Source organism: Cnephaeus nilssonii (assembly GCF_951640355.1).
Source record: "Cnephaeus nilssonii genome assembly, chromosome: 11".
Lineage (NCBI taxonomy): Eukaryota > Metazoa > Chordata > Mammalia > Chiroptera > Vespertilionidae > Cnephaeus > Cnephaeus nilssonii.
Window position 1 is genome coordinate 58,176,640 of NC_137082.1, and position 23,601 is coordinate 58,200,240.

The 23,601-nt window shown below is 44.7% G+C and overlaps 1 protein-coding gene and 1 long non-coding RNA gene across 20 annotated transcripts in view; one reads left to right on the forward strand and one right to left on the reverse strand.

Annotated features, from left to right (window-relative positions):
• Positions 1-23,601, reverse strand: part of DLGAP1 (DLG associated protein 1) — a gene marked incomplete at both ends in the record, with an annotated part of 241,746 nt that overhangs the window by 45,549 nt on the left and 172,596 nt on the right. The gene's annotated exons all lie outside the window — the stretch shown is intronic.
• On the forward strand, positions 2,862-20,221 carry LOC307107747. The gene is made up of 3 exons (XR_013814251.1): positions 2,862-3,255; positions 19,808-19,952; positions 20,071-20,221. It is a non-coding gene; the product is annotated as an uncharacterized lncRNA (long non-coding RNA).

Genomic DNA, 23,601 nt, shown 5'->3' on the forward strand with positions numbered 1-23,601 from the left:
GCCGATCAATGATTCTCTATCGTTGATGTTTTTGTTCTTCTCCCTTCCTCTCTGAAATCATTAAACATATATTTTTTTAAAAAAAGAGCACACATAAGTCAGGTGGCCATAAAGCAGATGTAGGATCAAAACCACCTTCTGCATCTTCTTATTAATGGGATCTCACTGTCTAAGCTAATAGGTCAGATACTATAAAGCCATGTTGGAGAATTATTTAGCAGTTCTTGGTTACTAAATTTTAGAAAGTCTTTTGAACACAAGAACAAGCCCATAAGAGTTGATTGTGCACATCTCTTCCCAAGTCTGTGTTCAGTGACATTTCATTAATAGCTTGAAACTGAACTTGGTATGAGTGTTTACACCATGGAAATTGGCAGATACTATACAGTAAATCAGTAGTTGTCCCCTGGAGAGCCTATTGTTAAGCATTTCCAGCACATCTCTATGCATAGAGGTTCTGTTTAAAATGTGGTCCACAGATAGGTGTCGATTCACAAACTACTTGATGAGTGCATGGTGAGATACACCATGAAAATTGAAAGTAAGCTTTTAGAAACTTTTCTAACAATTCTACAGAGTAGTTTGTCAGTTGATTCTAATGAAAACTGCTCTTGTTTTTGTGTGCCTTTGTTTTTTTTAAATTTCCTTTTCTTAGTAATTCATTTTCATTGCATTTTACCAACGTATTGTTCTACAACAGATTGGTCATCAAACAAACAAACAAACAAACAAACTGGACTATCACTGGAGATAGTTTGAGAGGTATCTGGATAGTTAGAGAAGCATAGGAAACATTTCAAATCCAGTGGGTAGGGCAGAGGTAGTGCACGTGAGATTAAGGACATATTAGAGAAGTAACTTGAAACTACAGGGAACTTTAGAAAGCAAAATGATGTAAAAAAAAAAGCCAAGAGAAATGTGGAAGGATCTAAACTTGGGACCTAAAGAGTTTACTGCTCAATTACAGGATGGACTTGTGGTTTTAATGTCAGGCAAGTTGCTTATTTATAATGTGTATGAAAAGGGGCCACATACTCAACCTGACAAGCTCAGGAAAGGCCTGTGTGATGGCCTTACAATCCCAGAAACCTAAAGAAACCACATAAGATGGTCTGAAATGAAAACTTTTTAACTAAAAGCAGTTTAGTCATGTCCTAGGCTAGAATTTTCCCTGACAAAGGTCAATCTTCACTTTAACTAAGCCTGTGTGTCGTCTTTTTGCATCTAGGATAACATACCTAATAAATATGCCTTTGCAAAAACCAAGTAATTTCCATTTTTCCAGACCTCCCAAAGCACAGGTACCACGCCAGGGTAGAGACCACAAATCCCTCACTGTCATTGTTATCAGGTTAGTTGTTGGCTGTTAACTATCCTGTAGGAAGACAGAACGGCTAACAAAGAAGTTCACTGCTGCTGCTTCCAGTCAACAGGCCCAGAAGTGTGGGCCTTACAGTGAATTGTGGAGGGTGTGGCCCCCATGCTGGTTTACTACACAGGCCGGACTTCCCCACCTGATGCCAATCAGTAGTCTGGCCTGAGGCCTTCACAGGATAAAAGCACAAATCCAGGTGTAAACAAAGATGATGGGATGGAGAATTCCTCCATACCCCTTGGTGGGCCATTAGATCAACCTCAGCACCAGAGAGTGATCTGTACTCTAACACACACTGTGCTAAAAATTCAACAGACATGGCCTGATGACAGAGGAAGATCTCACTGCCCCCATTGGTTTGATGGTAAGACTGAGGCTCAGAGCAGGTTACGTTATGCAGCCACTAAGTGATACAATTAGCATACTGAGGGCTCCAAATCACATCTCTTTTCCTTCACCTAAACCACCTGTATTCATCCCCCTATTAAACTATCCATTTCAACACCTGGTCCAGTGAAGGCTAATGCCTTCCATCAAAAACTGCCAGGAAACTGCTCCTGGCACAATACTTTGTGCCCTGCAGGAACCTGTCAAAGGTTTGGAGAATAAATGAATTTGGAGCGGTCAACAGGGTGTACCAGTGACAAATTTAAAAACACTGCAAAAGAGGGAGAAACTCCACACACACACAAATACACATGGAAAAAGTCACTCCCGTGTTTCAAAATATTTACAGCATAACATGTACAGGCCACCCAAAGTGTGGTGGTCAGTGGTCGCTGCCCTGCGGGCGTCACGGTGAGAAGGCAGAGGGCTGAGGCGTGGGGGGCGCGGGCTTCTGGGACCGGAGCGGGCCTTCCCCTAGCCTTCTCTCCAGGTTAGTTTTGGCTCAAGGGACGTAGCTATGAGAACGATTTCCACTAAAGTCATCCTCCATGGAAACCACAAAGACTAGCTAACCTTTTCTCCATGGAAGTAGAAAAAAAGCACGCTTGTGTGAGCGTGCAGGGGGAGGAGAGGGACTGTGGACAGAGAGGGAGGGGTGGTGCAATAACTCTTGTAGTCGTAAGACTTGCCAGTTGGTAGTTACTAGTATTCCAGACACTTCCTAATGCCAGACAAATGCCCCAAGCCCGGGCATGTCTGGCTCAGAGATCTGTCCAGCTGATAGCAGCCGTTTCTTGTGGGGAGAACAGATCTTTCAGGGAGCAGTGCTCTGAGGCTAATCAAACACAACATTGTTCTCAGAAGGGAGAATGGAAAGGTTTGTTTCAGTCACTTTTTTTTTTAAGAGGCACTCAAGTTGTTTTTAACAAGTTGCTACAAAACGTGGGCTTCCTGAGGTGAGCCTGTTGCTCACAGTGCCTGTACTGTACCAAAATCTAGAGAGGGAGGATCAGAAAGTTAGTCATTAAAAAAAAAAAAAAAGAAAAGGGAAAAAGAGCCCCAGGCACAAGGCGTAGCCACTCCTCTGTTAGAACCACAATCAAACAAGGCTCAGGCAATCCTCGCAGCTGCTCTCCAAATGTCAGCGCCAGCCCGTCAACACAGCTTGAAAGCCACCCAGCTGAAGGACTTTGTGCTGTACCTCTCTCGCCCACATTTTCCCCTAGCACTCTCAGGAACCTGGCAACAGGTAACGTGGCAACCTTTGCTTTATAAAATGGCAAGTGGCATAATTTCAGAGAAAAATGGATGTTTTTCAAGTCAGCTGTGTCTCCCGCACCAACCCCATCCCCAACCGCCACCCCCTTCCCTCCCAACCAAAAGTCTGAGAAAACAAAGTACTTTGGGACCGGCAACCGTACTCTCTAGTGTCCCCTGGTGGCCAAGTTTGGGACGTCACTGATGTACCGTGACATCTGCAGCTCTGCTTCAAGGTAAGTGACGCTGTAGAAAGGGGTGGACATCTTGGCAGGACTGTCTTCCAAAAAAACATGAAGAGTGGAAGTCAAGACTCAGAATGTCTTGCTTTTTAATTTATTGCCTTAACAAAAATTTCACTCTCGCTGCAAGGTAAGATCTCTGGGGTGAGGTTGCAGAATTTAAAAAAAATATATTTTTTTTATTGATTTCAGAGATAGAGAGAGAGAGAGAGAGAGAGATCAATGATGAATCATTGATAGGCTGCCTCCTCCATGTCCACACTGGGGATCAAGCCTGCAACCTGGCATGTGCCCTGACTGGGAATCAAACCATGACTTCCTGGTTCATAGGTGGACACTCAACCACTGAGCCATGCTGGCCAGGCCATTTTTTTTTTTTTTTTAAGCAGTAGCCAGTGTTAACATTTTTTTGTTAAGATGGAAAGTTGAAAAGCAAGAACTGCTGTAGCCATTTGGTTTGATGGATGGTAGTGAGGATTCCTGCTGGGTGAGACACACATTTTCCATTTTTATCCAAATTTGTATGTTGACTGCAGAAAGCCTTTCTCTCTGGCAGAAGCATTTGTAATTCACTTGGCTGGCTTCCCCATTTGTCTATTTGCAAGGATTACTTAGGATTTCCAGACTGTAGGCCCAGCCTCCCAGAGAGCAGGCCTCGCAGCCTCACCTTAGTTCTTTTATCTCTGTGTGGGGCAAACACCCACAAAAATGCCCAGGGTGATGCTTTCCACCAGTCTTCTTCCTCAGGTACTCCTTCCTCTGCTCGGTCTCCGATTTGGAGGCTGGACCACAGTTGTGAGTTGCTGGTGGTTCCGGCCAGTTGCAAGGGCAACCTTTTTTCTCCCTCTCTGGAAATGTTAACTGGAAACTAAGAAAGAGGCTCAGATCAAAGGAACTGTTCTCTTCAAAAGTTCCATTAATTAACTAAATTAAAGGAAATTAAATGCTGTTTGGAGGAAAGTCATTTTAGAAGGCCCAGATCCAGGGGCTCAGGTCTCAAACTTGTAATGTGGACTTTTAATGAAGTTTGGCAACAAGTTAAATAGTATTAGAAATTGAGGGTTACCATATGTAAAACCAGTTGTTGCCTGAAATCCATCATTTCAAAGGAACATCTTGAAAGTAGACATTTGACTAGAATTTAATACTAAAGATGAAGAACCCAGGGCTCTGAGTAAGAATCATTTGCCCAGTAGCTAGGGTGAGTCACAGCCTCTGAGAACGAGGCACGCATGTTGAAGTCAGGATGTCGAGAACACGGGGCTTACTAATCTGCAAGGCCGGGCTGTTGCTTCCAGTAGTCTCTTTCACGGCTCATTTTCCCGGCCTTTCCAACAGGTGCTATTGAGTCATCCAGGCACACAAGTGACTGCGCTGGCAGTAGCATCTTGTTGGGATTGAATTTCCATTTGTTCCATTACTGTAAGAAGTGATTTCTACCACTGAATCAGATATGTCACTTCCTCTAGGATTTAGGGATTTTTTTCCCCCCATGTTTGGAACATGATGTGTCTTTCAGAGTTTGTCACAGCAAGGTCTGCAGGCCTTCCTGGGTTGAATGGACTGTTTACAGGAGGGGAAGATCCAGGGCCCAAGGTCAGGGTTACCGAATTATGTAAGGTTTCCTGTTTGGGCAGCTGGTGTACCAACTCCTCAGGTGAGGGTAGACCAAGTTTTGTTGAGAGACAGCATGCCTAGGAGGCTGGGGTAAGGAGAGTGCCAGAGCAGGGAAGGACATTTTTCTTTTAAGCTTCTCGTTAACAAGCTTTCATTCTTCTCAGATGTCACTTCTCAGAAATACTCTCCCGTATTCTCTTATGTGAGTTCCACGCCCCCCCCCCCCCCCCCCCCCGCCCGCCCTGACCAGACTGAAAGAAAGGAGTTAACTAAGGCTGTAAGAATCACATTGTTGTCTGTTTTAGACAACATAGTGAAGCATCCATCTTATATAAAAACTGCTGTTTGAAATTTTAACCCTGCTATTTTGGCTTCTGTAAATGCTTGCTTGCTTAAATAATAAGGAAAATAAGACTACTCCCACTTCAGAGAGGCCATTAAACCTTCCCCGGACGAAGTTATCAGTGCTGGCACCAGGCCAGGCCTTTGGTTGAGGTCTCAAGGCCCCAGCACATAGGGGCTCTTTAAGAACTTACAAAGGGGGCCGGAAACACCCCATATTTGGGAGACAAAGAAGGTAAAAACATATAAATAGGGAAAGTTCCTCCACGTTGGGGCCCAGAATTTGAGAGACATTTTCCTCTGGGCCCGCGCGTAATAATAATAATAAATGTAACTCCATCTCTCTAAGCGTTGCTTGGTTCTTCTCCGGTTTTCTGTAACATTAATGGTTCCCTGACGTGACAATAGTGATACCATGTGTGGAAAATACCTGTTACAAGAAGGAATGAACAGGAATGCAAAGAGACTTCTTGGCAAAAAGAAAAAGGGACCAACATGGAGGTCACCAGGGCTCAAGTAAAGTGAATTCTCACCAAAGCTATTCTCAGTGATCTTGGATGTTGCAATATAACCTCCTGTCACCAATGCCCACTTCTGTTTTGCCATTGGCCAAATGCAATTGTGGCTGGCCAGTCTTTGGCATGGAGTTAGTATGGGAAAAATCAATCTATTATCAGCGGAAACCAGTTGTTCCTATGGGTTATCCACCTGATTTTCTCTATCCTCTCTGGTTGGCTGGCTGTAGGCACTGAGCAGATGACTGTATGAGGGGTCCCTGATGCTAACTGCCCACATCCCGTGCAGCGCACTTCTTCTCCTCGGTTCCTTTCACTTCTCATTATTCTGTGACTTATTCTGTGCTCTTTCTGCTTGCACAAGATGAGTATCTGAGAGCCAGGGAACTTTCTTTGCCTCTGGTCTTCTTTCATGAGAATTTGTACTACCTGCACAATGGGACCTGGAGCCTGGAATACAAGAAAAAACCTGAAGTGGAATCATACAACTGAACAGGACTCTCCTGCCATGTAGCTGTGTGTCTAATAAACAAAATAGAACTCAAGTTGTACCTGCTCCGAGGCTATATGGGGTAGCGGTTGGTTCTAGATGGGAGCAAGGTATTGGGCATATGTTGCCAACCTGTCTCCCTCGAGAAGGTGAGATAGACAAGCAGACAGAGTGACCTGTGTACACACCAGGGTAGGTCATATCTAATGAGAGTCCAGTTAGGCTAAGTCCAAACTGAAGCTTCAGGCTGGATTTATCAGTAACCCCTGCTCACTGGCAAGCTCTCCGGGCTTTGAAAAGAAGGCAGGCCTATTAAGCCAGCCCCCTGCTGCTGCCCTGTGGACAGAGGGCGGGGAGGGAGGGCTGGACCTGGAACAGAAGTTTTTGCACAAGGCAAACTCAAATCCCCAAACCTGGGAAAACAGGATGTGTGGGGAAGTAAAGAAGAAAGAAAATGCATCCACCATTCCTTCCTGTTGGTTTCAGCATGATGAGGAATAATTACCTGGGTCTGGAGAGCAGGGCTGTGGGAGGCCACAGGAGGCCCTGGTCTGGGCAGTTAGGCAGTTAATTATTCATCCTACTCCTTTCCTCTTTCCTCCCTGAAACCCATCTTTTCAAAGTTAAAACAGGAAAAACTCTCTGGGTTAGCCTGTGGAAAACTGTTTGCTCAGCCCTTTACTGACTCTCAAGTAACAGAATCAGCACTTTAAAGTGACACCTCGTTATCCCCTGTGTCACCGACTGATGACACAGATCCAGAGAAGGACCCGACCAGGTGCCCGTGGGGCTCTCTGTCCGCATCACGAGTTCAGTCCTCGCACGATTACAGTTTGAGTGCAAAGGGCCACTTTTAAAGGCTGCACTGAAAATTCCACTTTACAGTTGGGTTTTTATCATTTGCCAAAATTAAATAAAAATAACCCAGGACACTGGTGTGGCCAGCACTAAAGTTTGTATCAATTCACTCTGCCTACCTCCCACCATCATCCTCATCCCCTGAATTTAACAAACCAGGTGTATCCACAGTCCCAATTCCCCACTCGATAAGGAGGCTGGAGAGTTTGGTTGTCCTTGTTCTCCAGGGTTGAGTCTGGTTGGAATTGGGTTCTTCCCATCTAAGCCTCTTAAGATCACCTTTGAACCCTTGTGAGAACAATGTCTGAGTCCCAAAGGCATTACCGAATATCTTTTGGTCCGATGTGCTTGAATTTCAGAAGTTTTGGGGCTGTAGAAAGCTAATATACATGACACACCAGGAGGGTCTGGGAGAGCACCCTTAATCTCCTACTCTAAGCCAGCGGTCGCCAACCGGTGGTCCGCGGACCACCTTGGTCCGTGAGGTCCGAAAGGTTGGTGACTGCTGGTTTAAGGAAACCTTTGGAGCAGCGGTCGCCAGCCGGTGTCTGCAGGCGGCAGGAGGACAGTCACACTGCAAGTAGCTCTGGGGTCAGGCTTGGGGCAATGGCTTTCAGAATTGCAGGTGAAGGAAGAACGTCCCGTCAGCCTAGCCCTTCAGATGCCTTGGAGCAGTTCCCTCCCAGGGCTTCCTTCAGAGGCAGCTCCGGGCCTGGATGGAGCCCGGTCCCAGCCAAGCCCACACAGAGGGTGGCAGATGGTGCGGGACTTGGCATTGTGGGTGGGCAAGGTTTCTATAGCTTTAAGGAGAAGAGGAATCTCAGATCAGGCCTCATAATCCTTCTCACATGTCTCTCTTTCCTTGATCTCATTGGAGTTTTGGATGTTTATTGGTTTATCACTATCAGAAACATCCACTATGGTTTTTGTTATAACGGTAATTGGAGCACTAGCAGGGGATTTTAACTGGCCCCTTCCCACAAGGTGGACCCCTCTCTATACAAATTAGAGAATGGGGGTATTGTGATGTGTTCTTATAAACACTTCATATTTGCAAGGTTGTGTGCGTGTTTTAACACATCCTTTCCATCAACCTCTTCCTCATTCTTATTCCCTATCCTCAAGCTATAGTCTGACTTGACAGTGCAGTCCATAAACCAACATTCTTTCCGTGGCCACCATAATTTGCAGTGACAGGAGGGTGGCCCATGCTAGGTCCAGGCTGGGCGCAGCACTAATCTGATGTAGCTCAGGACACTCCCCTAAAAGTTTATGTGCAGCGGCCCTCTTCATTCATTAACACGTTACCTAGTGCACACAGTTTGAACATCACTTTCAAAACACACCTATAGCCCGAATTAAAGGATAAACTGATGGGCTTTCTATGACATGTTAGTGAACAGCAGATATAAATCGATTGAGCACTAGCCATTTTTATTACCTAAAGCAAGCCAGGCACTGTCTCCTGGTGTGGGTGACATTCTCCTTTCCAAAAGGAACCATAGAAAGTAAAGGCAATACAATGTGAGTATTTTGGATTTTTGCTGTCAGAGGTGAAAGATTTTAAGTATCACCTCTTTGAAAAAGCAACCACTGCAAATGTACCAAGTCAGCTTATGTTAGAATATCCCGTGTTGTATGTTTGGGGCTGAGGTTGGAAATTTATGCTCATGGTTTGGGGTTGGGTCATGATTGTGATTTACACTGCTCATAATCATGGTTGTGATAGGACGGCTTGAGTGCAGGAATGCGGAAAGACTAGACTAGGAATCAACATGAACCGCCAGTAAAGGGTGGGGAACTGGGTCACCAGGAAGGGAAGCAGTGATGGCCGCTGCTCAAAGGTTCGGCCTGTTTGCAGTTGCTGATAACCTTGTCAGGTCTCCAGATACTGGCAAGTCTTGTCACCCTGCAGCACCTGGCTGAGAAGTAATAAAAAACAGTTGCCTTATCTTCTGAGGATGGAATGAAGCCAACCGCAGCCCATGGTAATTAGAGTACACCGAAATTGCCTGCCATTTACCAAAAAAGGGGGAGGGAGGGAGGAAGAAAGGAAAAAGGCTTAACGCAGGAAGTTGTGTTTGTCCCACTCTCTCTCTCTGGATTAAAAAAAAAAAAAAGTGAGCAAAACAGTCAGAAGTTTTGCAGGGAGTGAGAAAAACAGCCCGGCTGGCTGCCCTCTCCCCGGGGGAACAGGGCTGCTGACAGCTCAGTCCCACGTGACGGTCTAGAGAAGAAGCTCAGGCTGATGAAAATCCAAGAAAGCTTCTTGGGAGCTTTCCTTCTAAATGTAAATGACTGACGCCGTGCTTTGCTAAGCCGGGAAGGAAGTCACAGTCCCACCGAGTGACTCATTCCGGGCTGATAGTTCAGGCAGTAGGAGAAAAAGTTTTTGCCAAAGCAGCAACAAATCTGCTTTAAATACTAGCACAGTAAGGAAATTCCTCTCTCTCGGGCTGAATGCCATCCACACAAAAGAGCTCCTGTTGACATCTCATTTACAATCTCCCCCAGGACACAGACAAGACCATTTCAATAAGCCCGGCTCAGAAACACACATTGTTCCAAATCTTCAACTAGCGACGGGCTACCAGGACTCCCTATTGTTTTGTAAAAGAAAGGATTTAGAAGGAGAAGGATGGGCACTGTGGAAGCTCTGAACAGAGGAAGGAAAAAAACTCCCTTTGACCCAGTGCTGTCAGAGGGCGTGCGTGAAGTATAAAGTTAATGGATTTCCATTTTTTATAAGAAGTGCATAAGCAATGTCTGTTATGTCCCTGCAACTAGTGATTGGGAATTCCAAATTTGATGCCAATACTGTGTGCTAGGAAGCTAACTCCTGCCAACGTGCTAGTAAACCAAAAGCCAAAATACCCACCCTATACTCAGCCTCACAAAAGCCCTGAGAGCAGGCAGAGCGCGGCCCCAGGTGAGTCTTTGATCTGGGCTGTTTCTCCAGGATTTATAGCTTGACTGTCCCTTCCAAGGAGAATTTTCGGGCTTGGCCTTAGAGCCCACACCTGTCCATAAGGATTTCATCCTTCCCATCTCCACCAATTTTCCTCTGTTAGACAAGCTTGAACACTTCCTGGAGTTATATAATGTAGCCTTTAGGTGGTTTTTCTTCAGATGTACCACAAATTAAGGGATACATTTGTGTTTACCAAAAATGGGCATTTCTCAAATGCTCAGTGTCTTTGACCTCCTAATAGATCTTTTGGTTAATGTTCCCCATCTCGGCAAATGACCCCTTTGTCCAGAATTTAAGCCAAAATTCTAAGGAATATCTCTACTTTCTTTGGTTCTTTCTCTTCTAGCTCTTAAATCCCTCTGGAATCATTCCACATCCTTCTATCCACCTTTCTGCTTCCTTAAGTCCTATTATCTCCTCGCTGGAGGATCATAGAGACTTCCTAACTCAAGGTTTCTCAAACTGCTAGTTGTGACTTATTAATGGGTTCTGGAATAATTGAGGTGGGTTATGCAGTTGCAACAGTCAAAGAGTGAAATAGATTAGAAAAGGCACCCAACAAAGAAGTATTGTTTTGTAAAGCGTGTTTCAGTTGGTGTGTGTGTCCAGATGTGTGTGCATTCTGTAGTTTGTCTGTCAAAATGTTTTGGGCGATACTTTCCTAATTGGTCTCCCTGGGTCTGTCTTGTCCTGCTTCCACGCTGTTGTACACACTTAAAGCAAGAGTTGGAGATACGAAACAGACCCTGTCACTCTCCAGCTGACAGATCTACCCTCAGGGTAAAGTCTCAAATCTAAGGCTTTGGAGATTCTGAATAACTTGCTTCCTGCTCACCTTCCTGGTCTCAGAACTCTACATCCTCCTGCCCACTTTTACTTTTAGCTCCCTGGCCTTTGCAAATGGAGTAAGTTCTTTCTTCCTCTTTCTCCTTCAGGTATCAGCTTAGGTGTCACCTCTTCCAGGCAGACTTCTGGAATGTCCATCCAAATGCCTCTACTAGACCTCATTAGAATACTGCACTTTTATTTGACAGAGCACTTACTACATTACAATTATCTTCTCAATTCCCTACTAGGCTTGAAGCTCCAAATGAGCGTTCAGTAAATATTTGTTGGGTAATTATTGTGCAGTGAATGGTTCACAGTTTACACAGTTTACATTTCCTTTCTCTCTATAAATTTGAATAACCATTATACAGTATCTTATCTCTATTTCTCTAAGCGTTTGTTTTTATTATCTTACACTTCAGTATCTCCGGTTCACTTGCTTTTTCAAACACAACCTAATCAATTTTAAAATTCACTGAACTCTTAGAAATCAAAATAATACAATTTGGAGAAAGCTGTTGGACTTCGGGCTGGTCCCTCACTCTCTCTGAATCTCAGATCATCCACGTGCAAAAGGGACCGAACTCAATGATCTCTACACTCTCCTCTAGTTTGCCACTCTGAACCTCTGGCTTGAGCTTTCTCTTTTTAAGGACCAGAAAGGCTAACTGATTTTTCCCAAGGTTACGCAGCTTTTTAGTGGCAAGATATTCTTAGCCTTTCTATATATTTTTAACAACAAGCTGCAAAAAAAAAAAACACAACAAAAAAACCCAAAACACATAATTTTTACCAGAAACTGGCAGTGCCACTAAATTTGTGGGAAAAACAATCATAAAATTAAATAAAAGGGAACTTAAAAAAAAAAACCAACACCCAGAATGGATTCCTGCCTAGGCAGGTCCTAACACGTTTTAAAAACAATCTTGCTATTGTCTGTTATTAAATGGGGAGATGTTCAGATTTTCTTCTTAGAATTGGAAGTGAAAAATTAGAGTTTAGTACATCATGACCCCTTGTAGTGGGGATGCACAATGGGCAGACGCAACCTTCCCGAAGGTGCCACAGAAACGTCGCACACCTTTCTGAGTGCCGAGGCCCTGGCGCCCTGGCCTGGAACCACTCTCAGCTAAAGCTGGGCCTCACCAAGAAGAGACTTGGCCTCAGTTCATGTAATCCCCTCCCATCCTTCCCCTGCCAGAAGTCAAGGCCCTGCTTTTCCTCGTTTACTTATGTTACAGAGTTTGGGTTTGGATGACCTGCTCTGTAAAGCAGAAAGTCAACAGAAAGACAATAATTGAGGTGGGTTATGCAGTTGCACCATTCAAAGAGTGAAATAGATTAGAAAATGCACCCAACTCAATGATCTCTACACTCTCCTCTGGTCTGCCACTCTGAACCTCTGGCTTGAGCTTTCTCTTTTTAAGGACCAGAAAGGCTAACTGATTTTTCCCAAGGTTACACAGCTTTTTAGTGGCAAGATATTAGTGGCAAGAATCCATTCTGGGTGTTGGTTGTTTTCTTTTGGGAGAAAAAACCCTAAAACAATGATATTACTTTTATTTTTCCTAATGTAAGATGTTGCGCCCTATAACTTAAGCCAGTGTTTAATTTGTTGCTTTTTTCCCCTCTAAAAAGACCAGCAGTAGTTTGCCTTCGATTGACACAAAATTTGACAGAAAGTTATAAGAAGAAATGGACTTTGAAGTGCATTCTTACAAAGAAAAGAGAAAGTCACTTACTACTGTAACTCCATATAAAACTACTATACACACAAGGACCAACTCTGACATCAAATAGTTATAGTCCAGTGATGGGCTTATAGATGACTTTTGTTTTATTCTTTAAGCTTCTCTGATTTTTCCAATTAGAAAAATGAACACACATTACCACTGTAATCATAAAAAAGTGCAAACATTAGAATAAAAATTAGATATACTATTATGTCTTCACTGCTATGACAATTGACTAAATTTTATTTTTACCATATATTTTGCTGTATATTTGTCTCTACTTAACCATTTGTTTTATATATATATACTAGAGGCCTGGTGCATGAAATTCGTGCATGGGGGGGGGTGTCCCTCAGCCCAGCCTGCATCCTCTCCAATCTGGGACCCCTTGGAGGATGTCCGACTGCCGATTTAGGCCCCATCCCTGCGCAGACATCCCTCTTGCAATCCAGAACCACTGGCTCCTAACCACTCACCTGCCTGCCTGCCTTGCCCCCAACGGCCCTCCCCTGCAAGCCTGGTCGCCCCCAACTGCCCTCCCCGGCCGGCCTGATCGCCCCTAACCCCCTGCCAGCCTGATCTCGCCCCTAACTGCTCTCCCCTGCCAGCCTGATTTCGCCCCTAACTGCCTCTGCCTCGGCCCCCACCACCATGGCTTTGTTCAGAAGGAAGTTGGACATCCAGAACATGGCCTGTTGACCCGGTCTAATTAGCATATTACCCTTTTATTAGTATAGACTTAGTATAGATTAGTGTTAGAGGAAGGGAGAGGGAGAGAGAGAAATATTGATGAGAGAGAAACATAGATTGGCTGCCTTCTGCACACCCCTTACTTGGGATCGAACCTGCAACCTGGGCATGTGCCCTGATAGGGAATCTAACTGGCAACCTCTCATTCACATGAGATGATGCTCAGCCAACTGAACCACACCAGCCAGGGCTAGCCGTTTGTTTTTGAAGAAAATTTTATGATTGCCTAATTAAAAAAAAAAAAGAATAATGAAAAACTCTTCACATTGTTTGATGTTTCACCCTTCAACCCTTAAGGAACACTTACCCATAAGACACAAACACGGGCATGTAACTCCTTTACCACGTGGCTGTAGCCTATTTCATTTGCCTCTCCTGACATTTTCACACCTAATGACTTATCATTTTGAGAATGCCATCCTTTCCATGCCTTTATGCCTGTGGGACACGTTGTTTGTTTTCTGATAACCTCCCTCCTTGCCAACAGGAGGACCCCAATGCTGTCGACTTTTACACGCAGCCATGACTTTTGGGAGAGGGGAGCACCTCCCTAGATTTGGAGGCTGAATCTCCATTGGTCTGTAGGACAAAGGGATGAGAAGGGAAGTCTGGTGGGAATGCCTCTGGGAGGTTTACCTCCCATTTACAGTGACACAGTCAGGGACACCCCTTTCTTCCTCGGGACATTGTCATCAGCAAGAGATACTCTGAGCGGTGTGGCTGCCACACATCTGGGGACCACAAGGAGCATTTGCGGAGAAGACAAACCCACGCTGACCTTCACGGGTGAGAAGACGGCAGGGAGCTGGGTTTGATACATTCATTGGCTGCCCTTCCAATGGCTTGCTATTTTTTGAAAAAATAAATGTATCTACCAGCTAAGTCACTTTGGCTTTTTAATGTATATTTTTATTAATTTTTTAGAGAGAGAGGAAGGAGGAGAGAGAGAAACATGGATTGGTTGCAACCTGGGCATATGCCCTGACTGCGAATTGAACTTGGCGACCTTTTGGTGCACGGGATGACGCTCAATCAACTGAGCCACACTGGCCAGGGCACTTTGATGTTATTTTTAAAATGTTGTTTATTTGCTTACTTATTTGTTTGTCTAGGCACTTATGTGGGGTCTTTCTATATACTAAGGGTCCTTTGCTTGGAAAACTGTTCATTCATCAAGATTCACTTAATTTGGTTCCATTAGCACCTCCTACATATGTTTATTACAGAACTCATCACACTTGGCTTGTTCTGGTCTTGTTTATTCCAGTACTCGCAGTGACCAGAGGTAGATTTTTGTTCACAACTCTATGTGCTTGTTGGATTAAACAATTCTATACAGCAGATTCTATCACACAAGGCGGTGATTTTCAACTGCCGTGCTATAAGAGTTTTTAAAACATGCGATACCTGACTATGTAGTCAGGGCCCTGACCTCTTTTCCCTTAAAGGGTCAAATAAAGCAATGACAACGGCCAACACAACAATAGCCATCCGGTGGGAATGGTTAAAAATGATACCTTTTTTGGGGTCAGATTGGCAAAAATATAACATATGTTTGGTGTGCTGCAGAATTTTAGTCATTTGTTTATGTGGGCCGTGAGATGAACAAGGTTGAAAATGGCTGACCCAGGAGAATGAAAGGGTCTGGGGAAATTGGGACCGAGCAAGTGGGGAAGAGCAGGGTCCCTGGCAGCACACCGCTGGTTGCCCATGGCAGGAAAGATGGAGACATGTGACCCCCGCCCAGCTGTGCCAGGGCTGCCTCTGAACACTGAGGAGGGAGCACGTGTGAAAGCCCCTTGTAACCTCCGTGCAGATGTGACAGTAGGACCCGCACCAGCAGCAGCAGTGCTAGCTGTTTGTTTCCAGAGCCAGCTGAGTCACTTTTCCAAACCACAATTCTTCCTGGAGCAGCATCAATTGACTTGGCCTTTGGCTGATATTGAGTTGGGACTCTGGGAATACTACAGACTATTTTCCAAAATTTGCATAAAATTGCAAATTTAGGCTAAATGGGAGGGGGAAAGATGCTGTAAAAATTAATTGAACCAAAGGGAATTGTCTCTAGTCAAATTGCCAACTCCCCCTCCCAACTGCCCCCAAAACACTCATAATATTTGATATGAAAGTAATCGGGTGACAAATAGCTGCATTAAAAGGAACCAATTCTTCCAATACAGTTGAGGATGCTGCTAAGTAGATTTTAAAAGCGACTGGAGTCAAACGGAACTTGAAGAGGAGACAGAACATAACTGTTAAGTGGCGCATAAGTAGAACTGACAATTTTAGTGGTTTGGAGAAAATGGTTAGGAAATTGGGACTGGAAGGTGTCTTAGCACAGTAGGTGCCTGTTTTCAGAGCTCTCTGTTTTCTTGAACAGAAGCTTGCTCCCGTATCTGGGGTGGGGGGTTAGGGGTGGTGGTGGGGAGGGTGGTGGTGGGGAGATGGGGCCAGGGGGAGGAAAGATGGGTCATAGGTGAACAACCTCTTGAGGATTGGCCTTGGAAATTCCACGGGAGGAGAGAAAAAAGACCCAAGGAGAGCTTGGCAGGTGGGAGGAGGTTGGAGCAGAGATAGCAAGTCTGGGCAATAGAAAAAGGGAGGCAAAGGGGAAGGGGAAGCCAAGAAAACATTTTTCAATGCTTTGTCTGAGGCAGAGGCAGCCCTGAGCACAGCTGTGAGGAGGTCACATGTCCCAGTCTTTCTTGCTATCGGCAACCGGAGATTTGCTGCCACCCTGCTCTTCCCCACTTGCTCAGTCCTAATTTTCCCAGATCACTTTCATTGCCTTAGGTATTTGCTCTTTGAAAGGTAAAAATATAGCAAGTCTGACAAAGGAATGCACTGAGGGATGGGGGTGAGGATTGCATATTTAAAGGAATTCTTGGAAACATTCCTTTCTTTCAAAGTACGAAGCATGTATTTTAAAAGGCGGTCTCTGTAAAGTCTGCCTTAATTCCAGGGAGCGGCTGAAACAGGGAATTTCTGATATTGCTAATAGACCTATAGTGGTAGCAAACACATTTCCATGGCTCTCAAATTATAATTAAGTCGAGAAAGGGAAGAACTGATTTAAAAAAAACCAAAACAGTTTATTGATTTTTAGAGAGAGAGAGGAAGGGAGAAGGAGAAACATCTATGTGAGAGGGTAACATGGATGGGCTGTCTCCTGCATGCCCCTTACAGGGGATCCAGCCCGCAGCCCAGGCATGTGCCCTTGACCCGGAATCGAACCAGCACCTTTTGGTGCATGGGATGATGCCCAACCAACTGAGCCACACCAGCCAGGGCAGAGCTGAATTTTACACTTTATCTGTTACAGGCCTGGAATTGTGCTAAGTGCTTTTTTACATATATAGGCTCTTCATTCCATTTTACAGATAGGGAGCTGGAGGTCAAGTTCAGAGAGGCTGGTACCCTGCCTGTGGCAGATGGCAATGATCAAAGGTGACTGCAGCAATATCTTCCATATGACATGTTCTTGTAGAGTAGAGGTCAGCGACCTTTTCTATCAAGAGCCATACATATTTTAGGCTTTGTGAACCAGGCCATCTGTGTCCCAAACACTTAGCTCTGCCATTATGGTAGAGATGTATATAAATGAACAGACTGGCCGTCTCGAAGAGGTGAGCCAGATTTCACAGGAGAGCCGTTTGCTAAGCCTGCTCTAGAACGTCGCTACTTCCTGTCAAGAGGTGGAGTCTAATTCCCCTCTCCTTGAACTTGGGGAAATATGTGATTTGCCTGGGACCAAGAGAGTGTGAAGGAAGTGACACTGCATGATGTCTGAGGCTAAAAGGTGATGCAATGTCTACCTTACTCCCTGCCTGGAGCCCTGAGCCACCACAGAAGCAGTCCAGTTGTCCTGAGGCCCCATGCTGTAAGCAAGCCATGCTAGCTATGTGCAAAGACGGAGAAGCGCTGAGGCTGTAAGAGGGGAGATGCTCAGCCAGCCCCCAGTTTTAGCTCTTCCCCTGACTGCAAGCCCCGGAGAGATGCTGAGCCACAATCAGCCAGCGGAAGCTCCTCCAAAATCCTGCCCTATAGACACGGAGGAATAATACGATGATTGCTGTTGTTTAAAGACACACAGAACATTGCTTCCAAACTAGTGTGTGGCAGATATGGGATCCAAACCGAGGCTGGCCTGACCTCAACCTCTTTCTTTACATGATTGCTTCCAGCAGAGGCTGTGTGTGTGTGTGTGTGTGTGTGTGTGTGTGTGTGTGTGTTTAAACTGTGCTAAAATATACCTAACAAAATGTACCGTGTTAATTATTTTCAAATGTACAGTTCAATAAGTAGATTTACATTGTTGTGCAACCAATCCCGAGGCAAATCACACAAATCTGACTCCAGCCTCTGGCACCACCATTCTCCTTTCTGTCTCATGAATTGGATGACTCTAGGTCCCTTGTGCGGGTGTCCTTTTTGTGATTGGCTCATTGCACTTAGTGTGTGTGTGTGTGTGTGTGTGTGTGTGTGTGTGTGTTTCTATGTTTCTGTATCTTAAGCCCGTGTTGGTTAGTGAGCCTGACCAGTGAGTAAGCAAAGGTTTGTCAAGGAAAAATGTCAGAGCTTCCAGGTCCTGTAAGTCACCGATGCCGCAGGTCCCAGGAAGGACCTTGCACTCACTCTCACAATGACAATTCACAGTGTCCTGCCTCGAAAGGGCTTTGAAGAAAAGGGAACCCATGAATCAAGAAGAAGATAAGGCTGTTTGATTTGTTTCAACTTGTGGGCTGTTTGACTTCCCTCTCAGAGCCGTGCCTCGAGAATGAAATCATTTGCTCTCACACGGCCCTTGCAAAGAGCATCCAACACAAACACTCACTGTCTGCTTCTTTCTTTCCTCTGTGTCCAGGGTGTGCACTGACTTGGTGGGATTTCTGTGACTGGCTGTGAATTATGTATCGAGCCAAAAATCCTGCAGGGAATCAGCTAACATGCTCCTACTTGCTTACGCAGACGAAGATGGAGCCTTTGGGAGTTTTCCTTGACCTTCTTTGCCTTCCCTTGTGCCTAACCTAAGACCAAAAGGCCGAGGTCACACTTTTATTTTTTAAATATATTTTTATTGATTCCAGAGAGGGAGCGGGATAGAGAAATAGAAACATCAGTGATGAGTGGTCTCTGAGTCTGTGCCCCGTCTGTAACACGGCATGCTAACTGCGCTTCTGTGATAGAGCTGTTGAAAGGTTAAGTGAAATAATGCATGTCCTAGTGCAGGACCCAGAACAAAGGAAATGCTTAGTGGTATTATTACTAATTGTCATTAATTGCAGTTCATAGCTATTATTTACACCATCTTTGATATTCACCATCTCCTATTTCCAGGCTTCACATATATAAGGGATCCAATAACATGTTCAACCCACGTTAAGTTCTGCTAAAAACATCTCTTGTTGAAGTTCTTCAAGGCTCTGCGAACAGGGCAAGTCCCCTATCACAGGAGGCCCTTTCTCTGTGCTGCCCAGCTGATGGAACTTTTCCCAGCAGCAGGAGGCATGGCCCGACCTCAGCGAGGATGCTCCCCTCCCCCCTGGCTGCCTGCTCCCCTGCCCCCTGGCTGCCTGCATTCCCTGACCCGGCTGGTCAGACCTGGTATTTTTCCTCCCGCCTCCTGGGCAGCTTCCATATCACCCAGACAGCTGCTGCCACATCCCATTGCCTCAGCAGCGGAAGTAAGGCGCATTTAGGACCTTTCCGGGTGAGTGACAGCATTTGAGATGAGATGAGTAAAAAGCCAGTGCTGAGGGAAAACCACACTTCCCCCAGGCGCCTCTGCTCCACCTTCCTCGTGACACAGAGAACGAGTCTGACCGATGTTAGTCCCTGCCTTCGGGTCTGACAGCCTCTTTGGGAGACAGTGGGCGCTGGTGATGTGGGTGTGAACTGTCCCTTTGTGAGGGTGGCTGTGAGACACCCTGCCACTGAGTGAGCCTGCATGCAACTGGCCACTTTGTCCTTGGCTGTGCCACCGAGCATGCCAGCGCTCTGTGCACATCACGGGGGTGTCTGTTCCAGGGGCGGAGGAGGTATTATTCCAGTTCACCCATGGGTGCTGCAGGGATTTTCCTCAGCCACCACATGACGACTGAGTGAGAGCATTCCAGGAAACCAGAAGGGCTGCTCGAGCCTCTGGAATGTCAACGGAAACTGCTTGGCAAGGCTGCCGGCCCTTTTCTGCTGTGTCATTTTCTCTGAGCTGTGCTCCCTTTTGTGGCGGCATGCTCACTTCCCGCCGAGTCCCACAGACTTTAACCTTTACCTTCCTTACAAGGGAGCGCCTATTTTTTTCCCCTCCACGGAAACTTTAATTTTTTAAGATTCAAGATGTCCCCAAAGGTCATGATAAAGACTATTTACAAGAACAGGGGAAACTCACAGATGAAGAATACCCACTCCCTTTTAATTCAAATATATTCTGTTTAACTAACAGGAGGAACTGGTTGTATTGCATCTGATTTAGGCCATATGCACCCAAGGGTACTGGTCATGGACTCAATGTTTGTGTCCCCACAAAATCCATATGTTGAAGCCCCAACTCCCAGTGTGATGTTGTTTGAAGATGGGGCCTTTGGGAGGTGAGTAGGTTCAGATGAGGTCATGAGGGTGGGGTCCCCATGATGGGATTAGTGCCCTTACAAGAAGAGACACCAGATCTCTCTGATTCTGTCTCTCTGTCTCTTTCTCCCATTGTAGAAAGGCCACGTGAGAACATAGTGAGAAGGCAGCCATCTGCAACTGAAGACAAAGACAAAAGCTCTCACCAGACATCTAACCTGCTGGCACTTAGATCTTGGACTTCCCAGCCTCCAGAATTGTGAGAAATAAATGTCTGTTTTTTAAGCCACCCAGTCGCTGGTATTTTGTTACAGCAGCTCAAGCAGACTAGGCAATACTTCAGGAGCAAAAGAAACTAAACTCCAAGAAATAGAGCACAAAGACCCAGGCAGCTGTCACAGGGTACTCTTCCCTGCCCTAAAAGACAAAGTAATGATTTCCCACAGAAGCTTCCAGAAGCAAAGCCTAGCCACTACACACTGAATATGCAAAAAGGAAGATCCATGGCTGTGAGCCCTTGAATCTGCCAGTGCCTGCCTCACAGAGCCTGGCCCTCTCCCTCAGCGGGTTTCATGGCAGCGATTTATACCTCCTACTTCCTGAAGGACATAGCTTTTCATTCTCTTCACTCACAGCAATCCACATGTAACCCCACAGCAATGCTTCGAGGGCATTAACCAGGTGTTACTATGATTGTGTCCTCTGCACTGTAGGGGCCACACCTTGGCCTATGAGCTTTTCAAAAGGATAAGATATCTGAGTCTTGGAAAAGAGTCACTGTCATTAAGCCATGAATAAATCTGCAAAATCAAAACTAATAAAAATTTAATTAAATGCTGTTATAAAGTAACATTATGTCAGCATCACTTACTGTTAAACTATTAACAAAGTTCCATTACATTTTTATTTTATTTTTAAATATATCTTTATTGATTTCAGAGAGGAAGGGAGAGGGAAAGAGAGAGAGAAACATCAATGATGAGAGAGAATCATTGATTGGCTGCCTCCTGCACGTCCCCTCCTGGGAATCAAGCCCACAACCCAGGCATGGACCCTTGACAGGAATCTAACCTGTGACCTGTCAGTCTGCAGTCTGATGCTCTATCCACTGAACCAAACCAGCTAGGGCTCCATTACATTAAAAAAAAATGTTTTTATTGATTTTTAGAGAGAGAGGTAGTGAGAGGGATAGAGAGATAGAAACAGTGATAAGAGAGAAACATCATGGATTGGTTGCCTCCTGCACACCCCCTACTGGGGATCAAGCCTGCAACCTGGGCATGTGCCCTGACCAGGAATAGAACCTGCGACCTCTTGGTTCATGGATTGATGCTCAACCACTGAGCCACACCTGACAGGCTAAAAATACGTTGTGGATTAAAAAAAATATTTTTTTCATTTTGTGAGGGATTCCTATATAGGTATGATTACCAAGGAATCACAGCTGATCAAACTGAATAAATTTTGCATATGTAAATTTAATTATAGACAAAAAAATGATAAAAAATCTTTAAAAATATTTACAGAAAACACATTCATTTAATGGGGATGTGGATCACTATAATATGTGATTATAGTGATAATCACATATTATAGGGTGGATTTTCTAAAGGAAGCAGAGCCTAGGGCCTCGGATGTTCCTAAATCGCATGATTAACCCTCCCCGCGCCCCCCCCCCCCCCCGCCCCCGCCACACACACCTTCAATGCAGGATGAGGAAGTCACACACAGAGGAAATGATTTGCCCAAAGCGAGCCAATAAGTACGGAGGTGAAACTCAGAACCTCGCCTCCATGGCAACAGTGCTGCTTCTGTTCAGAGTCCTCAGGGAACTGTCTCCACTAGTACCTACATCCCCTTCTTGGATCACCTAGACCTGTGGTCGGCAAACTGCGGCTCGCCAGCCACATGCGGCTCTTTGTCCCCTTGAGTGTGGCTCTTCCACAAAATACCACGGCCTGGGCGAGTCTATTTTGAAGAAGTGGCATTAGAAGAAGTTTAAGTTTAAAAAATTTGGCTCTCAAAAGAAATTTCAATCGTTGTACTGTTGATATTTGGCTCTGTTGACTAATGAGTTTGCCAACCACTGACCTAGACCAGTGACCCTTGCTGTAGACACACATTCTGGAGTATGTTCACTTATTTTTGCTCCATTGTAATTATCCACAACTCACCAGCCATTCCCTCACTTATCTTGTGAGACTGTGCCCAAAAGCATTTGGTCCTATATGTAAACCTGGAGATTTCATTATGTGCCATCTCCTTTAGACAGTTGATCACAAACTGAAGTAAGGGCACTTTTAGCCCTATCAGGAAACATAGGTACTGTAGACTGAAAAGGAGGGTAGTACAGTGGATAATTTCAAGGGTTAAACTCAGACTTGGGTTTGGAATTCTATGACCTTGAGCTAGGAATTTCTCCATGCCTTGGTTTCCTCCTTTATAAATAAGCTGAAAATAAGAATCCCTCATGAGTTGCTGTGAGGTTTTAATGAGCGAATGTATGTACTTTGCTTGCTATAGTTACAAGCATAAGAGCTCATCAAATGTTAGCTCATGGTATTATTACTAACTATCAATAGTATAGGTCTTTGTCCAGGACCTAAAAAGCACACTAAAGAGAGAGACTGGTGGAAATACGAAAGTTATAGCCCCTATTGAGGTGCATATGGCAATATGTGGTAGCCTGGGTTTTCCGAGAGGCTGTGTGGAGCAGACCTCCTGCAAGCCTTCCCGAAACATGTAGTATGAGTTATGTTTAACCACTGAGATTTGGGAGTTGTTTGTTGTTGTAGCAAACCTTAACCTAGTTAATGTAACCTTTGACCTAGCAACTGTACTTCAGAGGTTAGTCTTGAAGACATACTGGATAAAATGAGATGCATACAAAATCATTTAGTAAAGCATTGCTTGAAACAGCAAAATATTGAAACAGCAAAAAACAGCAAACAATCTAAACGTGTGGCAAAGAGAAAATTGGGTAAGTGATTTGTAATATATCCATATAGTGGAATACTATGTAGTTGTAAAACATAACCAGGAAATTCTCTAGGGAAATGTGGAAATAGTACCAAGACATTGTTAAGCAGAAAAAAAACCAAGTTGTACAATATTGTATACAGTGAACTATCCTTGGTGTAACAAAGGAGAAAACACATATTCATAATGCTTAACTATGCCACAAATATGTATCTATACAGAAGAAAGAAAATTGATAATGTTAAGGGAAGTGGAAACTGGGCATGGAGTCAATGCATTTTTCCTCCTGTATTTTGATTTTTGAGCGATGTGAATATTTTTTCTTATTAATAAATAAAATAGATACTAAAAATAAATAAAATTCTTTGCTGGCTATTTATTACCCATAGAAACCTTGATAACGTATCTCCATTCCCACTTCATGTCTGGCCATTTTTCCCTTTGCGCTCAATGTTTCAGCCACATCTGATTCCCGGAGGTGACAAGTGGTTTTCCTCCCTCCGCCTTCGAGCTGGCTTTGTTCACCCTAGTGAGATGCACCTCCTTTCCTCTCTGCCTTCTGTATGTCTTTCAAGACCTAGACATCTTCCCCGAGGCCTCTTTCTGGTCCACCCAGGCAGAGTTTCTAGACTGACTTCTATGGTCACATAGCTCCTTTTATATACTCCTACTGTTGAATTTTTATTATAT